A 9,657-nucleotide genomic window follows, 5' to 3' on the forward strand; every position below is an offset into this window, starting at 1 on the left:
ACAGCTGCTCACTCACTTCCCCTCCACCCAGTGGGATGGGGGAGAGAACTGGAAAAAAAAAGTAAAACTCGTGGGTTGAGATAAGAATGGTTTAATAGAACAGAAAAGAAGAAACTAATAATGATAATGATAACACTAATAAAATGACAACAGTAATAATAAAAGGATTGGAATATACAAATGATGCACAGTGCAATTGCTCACCACCCGCCAATCGACACCCAGTTAGTCCCCAGACAGCAATTCCCCCCAGCCCCACTCCCCCCAGTTTATATACTAGATGTGACGTCACATGGTATGGAATATTCCTTTGGCCACTTTGGGTCAGCTGCCCTGGCTGTGTCCCCTCCCAACTTCTTGTGCCCCTCCAGCCTTCTTGCTGGCTGGGCATGAGAAGCTCAAAAATCCTTGACTTGAGACTAAACATTACTTAGCAACAACTGAAAGCATCAGTGCATTATCAACATTCTTCTCATACTGAACTCAAAAAATAGCACTATACCAGCTATTAGGAAGACAATTAACTCTATCCCAGCTGAAACCAGGACACTGATCCAATGCTGGGACAATGGGGCTAGTAGCCTGGAATTAGAAGGTAGGGAAGCCAAGCAGCTGGGATCGCTGCCCAGGGAAGGTGGCATTGACAAGGCAATTGGAAAAGGGACACAAGCCATCAGCCTCTGGAGGTGACTCCTGTCAGGCGTGAAGGAAAGGTACCCCTTTAAGGAAGATGTTATATGTCAGTCAAGCAAGTGGACCACCATGGAGAGAAGTATCCAATATCTGAGAGAATTAGCTGTGCTAGAGATGATTTATTATGACCTGGACAAAGCACAATTGCCCAGAGATCCAGATGAAGTCCAATGCACATGACCCACGTGGTGGACATTTGTATAGAGCGCACCATCATCCTATGCCAATCCATTGGCAGTACTGACCTGGAAAGAAAAAGAGGCACCGACGGTGGATAAAATGGCTCGCCAACTCTGGCAATATGAAGAAAGTCTCTCTTCCGCCCTACAAGCCTGCATCTTTGTGTGAGAGACTGAAAGAGTTAATGTCTCAAACATTGTGGTGGGGCAAGTTCTGCTTAAAGACAAACCCTGCACAGCAAGGAACCAAGGTGAAAAGCCCATCAGCTCAGACATCAGCAACAGGAGGGGGAGGGCGTGCTGGAGGGTCCGCAGCTCCCTGTTCTGATAAACTGTCCTGATACAAAGATCAAACAATGGCAGTGTCTGCAGGGAAGGAGAAGTTACTCCACAAACGAGCCCCAAACCCAAAGGCTCACAAACTGTTCATTAACCTGACGAGCTCGGGTGCCCACCTGAAGGAGGGGCCAGGATGATAAAAGGACACAAACTGAAGCCCCGGGTGTGCAAGCCCACCGGGACTGGACCCCTCAGCTGACTGGACACCTCGGCTGACTGAACCAATGCTGGACCCAGGACCGGTGAAATCTTTCTCTCTTCCTTTTTCTCTCTCTCTCTTCTTCTCTCTTTCCTTTTCCTTTTCCACAATACCTACACCTCATCCGTTTCAAGACATAAACCGTTGACCAAGTCTGAGACTAAGAGTAGATCCAGCCGCCCCTAGACCCTTCTCTGAGGAGGAGTCTGGAAAGCAAGGGGGTCTGCTCTGAACCTTGTGACTCAACGGGAGGGAACTCCTTATTCCCTGAATCGATGTATATGGTTACACAGTTTACAGAAGTAGTCTTATGCCAATTCCTTTTGTGAGAAACCCTGCCACCTACTACCACACCGCCCCATTTCAGTTTGCTTCTGTCATGAATAAAATCTGTAACTGATTGTTTGGTGTCGTTTCACCTTAATTTAGCCAGAGGGAATTTCGAATTAAACACGACTCCCTGGTCTGTCCAGTCTGGGTCGTGACACTTGGCTGTGGAAAAACTGTCCGAAAAGTCCGAAAAACTGATTGAACTGATTGAAAAGTCATACTCCCCACCTGTATGGACCAGTATTTCAGCTGTTAGGAGTGAGCGTTCCTCTGCTCAAGAGAGAGAATATAGAAGGTACACACCACGAGGTGCCCTGAGGTTTACCTATCTGACCATGGAGAGGACATGAGGAAGTGGGATAGAAAACCTACCTCGACCCGAGACACATGGGTATGTGAGCTGCAAGGAAAAACAATCACAAATGGTGGTTCTTCCAGGAAAACTGCTGTTCCAGATTCCAGACAGAGTGGAAGGGCTGATCTTACTTCTGATCCTCTTGAAGGGCCTTCTAAGTCAGTTTTACAAGAAATAAGTAATGGATACTCTGACCAGAATTAGAGGGGCCCTGCCTCCAACCAGGTGGAGGAAAGGGACAACCGGGTTTACTAGACTGTGGAGTTGGATGGCCTGGCATGTTAGACCCACAGGAGTACAACGCTCTAGTAGACACCGGCGCACAGTGCACTCTAATGCCATCAAGTTATAAAGGGGCAGAACCCATCTGTATTTCTGGTGTGACAGGGGGATCCCAAGAGTTAACTGTATTGGAAGCTGAAGTAAGCCTAACTGGGAATGAATGGCAGAAACACCCCATTGTGACTGGACCAGAGGCCCTGTGCATCCTGATTACCTCAGGAGAGGGTATTTTAAGGACCCGAAGGGGTATCAATGGGCCTTTGGTATAGCTGCCTTGGAAATGGAGGGAATTAAACAGCTGTCTACCCTGCCTGGTCTCTCTCAAGACCCTTCGATTGTGGGGCTGCTGAGGGTTGAAGAACAAGTGCCAATTGCTACCACGACGGTGCACCGGCAGCAATATCACACCAACCGAGACTCTCTGATTCCCATCCACAAGTTGATTCGCCAACTGGAGAGCCAAGGAGTGATCAGCAAAACTCATTCACCCTTTAATAGTCCCATATGGCCAGTGCAAAAGTCTAATGGGGAGTGGAGACTAACAGTTGACTATCGTGGCCTGAATGAAGTTTTGCCACCACTGAGTGCTGCCGTGCCAGATATGCTAGAACTTCAATACGAACTAGAGTCAAAGGCAGCCAAGTGGTATGCCACAATTAACACTGCTAATGCGTTTTTCTCAATCCCTCTGGCAGCAGAATGCAGGCCACAGTTTGCTTTTACTTGGAGGGCATCCAATACACCTGGAATCGACTGCCCCAGGGGTGGAAGCGCAGCCCCACCATTTGCCATGGACTAATCCAGACTGCACTGGAAAAAGGTGAAGCTCCGGAACACCTGCAATACATTGATGACATCATCGTATGGGGCAACACAGTAGCAGAAGTGTTTGAGAAAGGGAAGAAAATAATCCAAATCCTTCTGAAAGCCGGTTTTGCCATAAAAGAAAGTAAGGTCAAGGGACCTGCACAGGAGATCCAGTTTTTAGGAATAAAATGGCAAGATGGACGTAGTCAGATCCCAATGGACGTGGTCAACAAAAGAGCAGCTATGTCTCCACCGACTAATAAAAAGGAAACACAGGCCTTCTTAGGTGTTGTGGGTTTTTGGAGAATGCATATTCCAAATTACAGTCTGATTGTAAGCCCTCTCTATCAAGTGACCCGGAAGAAGAATGATTTTAAATGGGGCCCTGAGCAACAACAAGCCTTTGCACAAATTAAACGGGAGATCGTTCATGCAGTAGCCCTTGGGCCAGTCCGGGCAGGACAAGATGTTAAAAACGTGCTCTATACTGCAGCTGGATAGAATGGCCCTACCTGGAGCCTCTGGCAGAAAACACCTGGGGAGACCCGAGGTCGACCCCTGGGGTTTTGGAGTCGAGGATATCGAGGATGCGAGGCTCGCTATACTCCAACGGAAAAAGAGATATTGATTGGCAGCATGTGAAAGAGTTCGAGCTGCCTCAGAAGTGGTTGGTACTGAAACACAGCTCCCCTTAGCACCCCGACTGCCAGTGCTGGGCTGGATGTTCAAAGGGAGGGTCTCCTCTACACATCATGCAACTGATGCCACATGGAGTAAGTGGGTCACGCTGATCACATGAGGAGCTCGCATAGGAAACCCCAGTCGCCCAGGAATTTTGGAAGTGATCACAGACTGGCCAGAAGGTAAAGATTTTAGAATATCACTATGGGAGAAGGTGACACATGCTGAAGAGGCCCCACTGTATAATAAACTGTCAGAAAATAAGAGGCAATATGCCCTGTTCCCTGACGGATCCTGTTGCATTGTGGGAAAGCATCGGAGGTGGAAGGCTGCTGTATGGAGTCCTACACGACAAATCGCAGAAACTGCTGAAGGAGAAGGTGAATCGAGTCAGTTTGCAGAGGGGAAGCCATCCAGCTAGCGTTAGACATTGCTGAAAGAGAGAAGTGGCCAGTGCTCTATCTCTATCCTGACTCATGGATGGTGGCAAATGCCCTATGGGGGTGGCTACAGCAATGGAAGCAGAGCAACTGGCAGCGCAGAGGTAAACCCATCTGGGCTGCCGCACTGTGGCAAGATATTGCATCCTGGCTAGAGAATCTGGTTGTAAAAGTACATCACGTAGATGCTCACGTACCCAAGAGTCGGGCCACTGAAGAGCATGAAAATAACCAACAGGTGGATCAGGCTGCCAAGATTGAAGTGTCTCAGGTGGACCTGGACTGGCAACATAAGGGTGAGCTATTTACGGCTCTGTGGGCCCATGATACCTCAGGCCATCAGGGAAGAGATGCAACATATAGATGGGCTTGCAATCGAGGGGTGGACTTGACCATGGACACTATTGCACAGGTTATCCATGAATGTGAAACATGTGCTGCTAGTCACAGCTGGTCACAGTGAGCTCAGCAACTGATGAAAACAACCCACCACATACCAAAACTTCAGAGGAACACATGACACCTCTGCACAAACATATTTAACAAAGGGTGGTAGCAGCTAGGAGCAGGATACAGAGGAGGAGACATGTGAGGACACATAAGGAAAAATAGAAAGAGACACAAGGAAGGGGACATTGTTGGGGACACAACTGGAGACACTCTCAGAAGGAGGTGTTCCATGCCAGAGGAGGTGGTATGCCTCTAAGGGGACTACAGCCTGTGGATAAGCCACACCAAAGCAGGTACACCCCCAAAAGGGGCTGCAGCCTGTAGATAAGCCCATGCCAGAACAGAAGAAATTAATAAAAAGCCAGGAGCAGTGGAAGAAAAAAACACTATGCACTATTCCAAACATCCTGGAACGCCTGTTGCCTCACTGAAGGGACCGAGTGTAATGCACGGCAAAAAAAAAGGTCAGTGAAGACCAGGGAGGGGGGAAGAGAGGTGTCTGGACTGAAGTTGAGCCTGGGAAAGGGGGACGAAAGGTGTTTTCCCTAAGTGTTTGTTTAATTGTTTGTCTTCTTTGTTTCTCAATACCTGAATTAATAATTAAATTAAATTTATTGCCAATTAACATATTTTTAAAGTGAAATTCTCTGAGTCAACACTGTCTTGCCTATGACAATATCCCAACAATTCCCCTACCAAATGACTAGAAGGCATGCATTTCAACTATGTGGTGGTGCATGCCTAGTCATGAGGGACACTGATTTTGGCCACACAACATATGCTTGCAATTGTGTGATGAGTTGTTTAGGTATCCAGTCTCTGCAGTCTTTATAAAGTCTCAAACCATTTTCCAGTGCAGATGTTGGGGATCCAGGAAAAGCTAGATTAATTCTTCTGGAGAGTCATATATAGTCAGTGGGTCACAAATTAGCCATCACTAGTATAAACAGCAGATATTCAGTTCAATTGTCTTTTGGTGAGCCTCAGGAAAGGGAACAGCCTAGTACTGTAACTGCACAAATCATTAAAAGTAAAAACAAAATACACAAATTGCTTGGCTACAAATATTTTATAACTATAGAAATTTTCAGGGGCAGGGAAATGTTAAGGGCAAGATATGAATTAAAACTATAAAATCCTGAACAGAGAAAAAAACTGTTCTCTCTCCCCTAAGACTAGGGGCTATGGAACGAAACTAGCAGGTTCAGAACAAAAGGAAGTACTTCTTCACAATGTGTAGTTAAGCTACGAAACTCCTTCCCGCAGCCAAGTTCCGGTGGGTTCAAATGCAACTACATATATTCATAGAAAAAAAATCTACTGAGGACTGTTAACTACTCAGACACTACCTCTGCCTTGGGAAGTCACTAACACTGAAATTACTGGAGGATTCGTTCCACATATTTGTTGTTATGGTTTTTAGTTTTACAATTCGCTTTGATATCTCCTGAAAGACTTTTAGGACACTTTTTTTTTCAAATGTCAGAATGATTTATTCTCAAGAATAAGAGGATCAGCATTTTTTCTCTTAATATTTTGATTATAAACTTGAAAGAACCATTAATAGAGGGTGTGCTTAGTAAATGTCCGAATTATTAACTTACATCACCATTTACTACTGGTGAGCAAGCAACCCTACTATATAGGAAGAAATAAAGTATGATTTTCTGAAACTAATAATTTTTATTTATATAGATTATAAATAAAAGCTGCAAAGAGTAAATTGAAGTGTTTTGATTTCCTAGGAGAACAAGATGGAATTTCATCACCTGTTCATCCATCTCCCTTCAGTTATTAACTTCCAAGTCTCTTGGCCAATTCCAACCAAATTTAACAGAGGGTTAAGTAGATACTGAATTCCTAGAAGGTTTGTTGAAGTTGGTAGCTGGGTACAGAAGGAGCCAATTTTATAACTACCTTCGTGGAGTCTTAACTCAAACCCTTATCCTCTTACAAAAGGCGGGGGGGGGGAAATAGTCAGTTTGCATACATGTAGCTAAGAACTAGCCACTCTGCATGTTTCCACCTGCCCAACAAGACATTGTCCCACTTAAAAAAGCACACATGCAAGTGTACTCGCAGTGAAAACACAGCAGGATCAAAACCTTTTGTTACTTGTTAAACAAAATCATCACTATCAAGTTATGTGAAATATAGTAGTTCTGAATTGTGATTCAACACTTTATTACTGTGCCTAGTAATAAAGCGTTAAAAATAGTTTACATGACAGTGTAATTTCAAAAAAAACCACCAAAATAAGCCTCCAAATTCTTCCCTCTCCCAAAAGCTTGCTTAAAGTTCACTGTAACTTATCTCTTTCATTGTTTTTATAATGTAAAAACAATCTAGTATGCTTCAAATATTCCATTAAGTAGAATAAAAGAAAAAATAGCATACTAATATATTTAGCCTAAAAATAATCAGATTTGTTTTTCTCTTTACCAGATAAATTTAACACAATTTACTATTTGCACTTTAACATCCCCTCCCCAACAGTAACAATTTATATTTAGGTGTATGTGACATTGTATTGGGTTTACATGGCAAGGTTTTGGTAGCAGAGGGGGGATGCAGGGGTGGTTTCTGTTAGCTAATAGCTAACAACACATTGAACATGTCACAGGATGCTCTGCTGTGAGCTGAATAATGCAATGTGGTTCCTGTTAATTCCTGTTCAATGGTTCGACCACTTCTCCTTCGCCCCGTCCAGACCTGGGGGGAAAGGGCTCAGCCGTTCCTCCATAATAATTCCTCTATTAACACCATCTGCCGACCTATTCCAATTTAAATTGTTACAGAGGCTCATCACAATCAAATCCACCAGGTGTTAAGCTCAGATTTATCTTCAGTAAAAAGTTAGTTAGAACTCCGATAACATTGTGTAACCACAGCCCAGTGATTTAAGGGGAATTAGTACCACACAGCCGACTTAAAATTCTTAAGATTTCAAATGATGACTCAAAATGCGCATATCACTCACCTAAAAGATGAGGGCTCTCAACCTGCAGGAGTTACCTAGGGCGGCGTCCCGACCCAAGGGGAGAGTCCCCACTGCAGACCCGCTGCTCCGAGGAAGACTGATTCAAAATGTCCTCTGGCGGGACCCTGTTTTACCCTTGTCAAATCTGATCTGTGGTCATTTTAATCCCCATTGGCCAAAAGGTCACACTTCTGTGTACCTCAATTGTTCAGTTCAATTTTCAACCTGTGGCCTCTAGGGTTTGGGTTTTTTTCCTCTCCCCCTGCCTGGAGTTTGTTTCCTGTCGGGGTGGGGGGGGGTGGGGGGGTGTACCTGCCACAGGCCCTCAGAGCACCTGAATGCACACAGTACCTCCACCCCAGGAAACACAAGTCCCAGATATTCCTAACTCAATTTACATCTTGGTATCTTAAAATTATTTAGGTGGGAAGGGACCCCTGGAAGTCTCTAGTCCAACCTCTCATACCAAGCAGGGCTAACCCCAATGCTAATGTTGATCAGGTGTCTCAGGGCCTTGTCCGTTTTGATTTCCCCAGTAGGTCACAACCTCCTCTACCCCTCCCACCAGTATACTTTATATCAGGCTCCCAGCCTTGACAATATTTAAAAGCAAAACCTGAGTGTTTATCAACAAATGCAGTATAACTCTTTTTAAAACATTCCTCCTAAAAAAGAAATGTGAATTTTGCCTTTAAAACCCATTATTCCTCATTAAAGGACCAAAGAGCAGAATCGGGGACAAAAAAACAGTACACTGCATCAATGCTGACCAAGGTGCTTTCTGCTGTGACACCCATGAGATGACTAATGATAAGCTCTCCACTGTTCCAGAGAAACTTACTCTGCTGCCAAAAGAAAAGAAAAAAGGGAATAGTAGTCTGATTGCCTTGCTGCTTACAAGATGGGATAATTTTCTTGGAGAATACATTAGTTTTCTTAGAACAGTCTTCTTACAGTGAACTAACATGGAGTATCTTCTCCACTGTAACCATTCTGGTCGCATTCCTACAGAGACAAACCCTTAGACAAGTTAGTAATGTCATGATAAAACAGACCTGGGAGACTAAATTCCACTCTGGTGAATTCAAGGCATAGGGGATAGATTGGCACTAGTGGAGATTGTTTGGTGTAACTTGGCTCTCATTTAGAAGATGATTCTTTCTTAACGTTGTTATAAATGTGTGTATAAAATATAATTTAAACTTACCATTTTTGCAATATAATTCTTAAAATTATATAAGTGAAAGATAATACATGGATATAATACATGTACAACTGCAATGAATAGCATGCATTAGAAAGGCTACTAAACTGCATGTTTCAGGGTCCAAGCTACTTTTCAGCTGTTTGAGATCAGGGTGAGATTTAACTTGGACCTGAGCTTGGGAGGCATAAATAATCCCACTCAGCCTATTGTGGGTCTTACATCTCTCAAGCCTCTGGTGTTAGCCACATCGCAATGGAACTGGAAGCTGAGTCAGGTGCAGAGCCCTTCTGGTCTGATATCCACGATCCCTAGGGGAGCATGAATCTTTCTCTCATCTTAATCCATGTTTTCTTTTGTAATAGTCACTTTCATTGCTGTACAGTAAGATGAACTTGAAAATCTGCATGGATCTTATTTTTTAACTAATTAAAATTTCGTAGATGCAGCACAACCATGCACAGGGGAGTGGTGACATCTCCAGTAGCCCGGGGGGGGACGACACACTGCATCGCCTAGTACAGCCTAGACCCAGCAGCACATGGTGATATAAACCCGGAGGGGTGTTGCATGCAATAACTGGTACGCAGAGATGCTTACCGCTCGTCGTCACCATAGGAAGGGCAGATTTAGCAGCACTGTTGATACCAAGAAGGTCCGTGTTTTTGTGGAGGACTGACCTGCTTCTGGCTGTGACATCTCCCTTCGGCTCTGGAGG

The 9,657-nt window shown here is 44.5% G+C and overlaps 1 long non-coding RNA gene across 1 annotated transcript in view; it reads left to right on the forward strand.

Annotated features, from left to right (window-relative positions):
* The first annotated feature begins 1,150 nt into the window (after window positions 1-1,150).
* The window catches only part of LOC121232820, a 19,857-nt gene continuing 11,350 nt past the window's right edge, over window positions 1,151-9,657 (forward strand). The window contains exons 1-2 of the long non-coding RNA XR_005931710.1: window positions 1,151-1,179; window positions 4,972-4,977. This is a non-coding gene — a long non-coding RNA (uncharacterized LOC121232820). The remainder of the gene's footprint in view (window positions 1,180-4,971; window positions 4,978-9,657) is intronic.

The sequence above is a fragment of the Aquila chrysaetos genome, chromosome W (assembly GCF_900496995.4).
Source record: "Aquila chrysaetos chrysaetos chromosome W, bAquChr1.4, whole genome shotgun sequence".
Taxonomy (NCBI): domain Eukaryota; kingdom Metazoa; phylum Chordata; class Aves; order Accipitriformes; family Accipitridae; genus Aquila; species Aquila chrysaetos.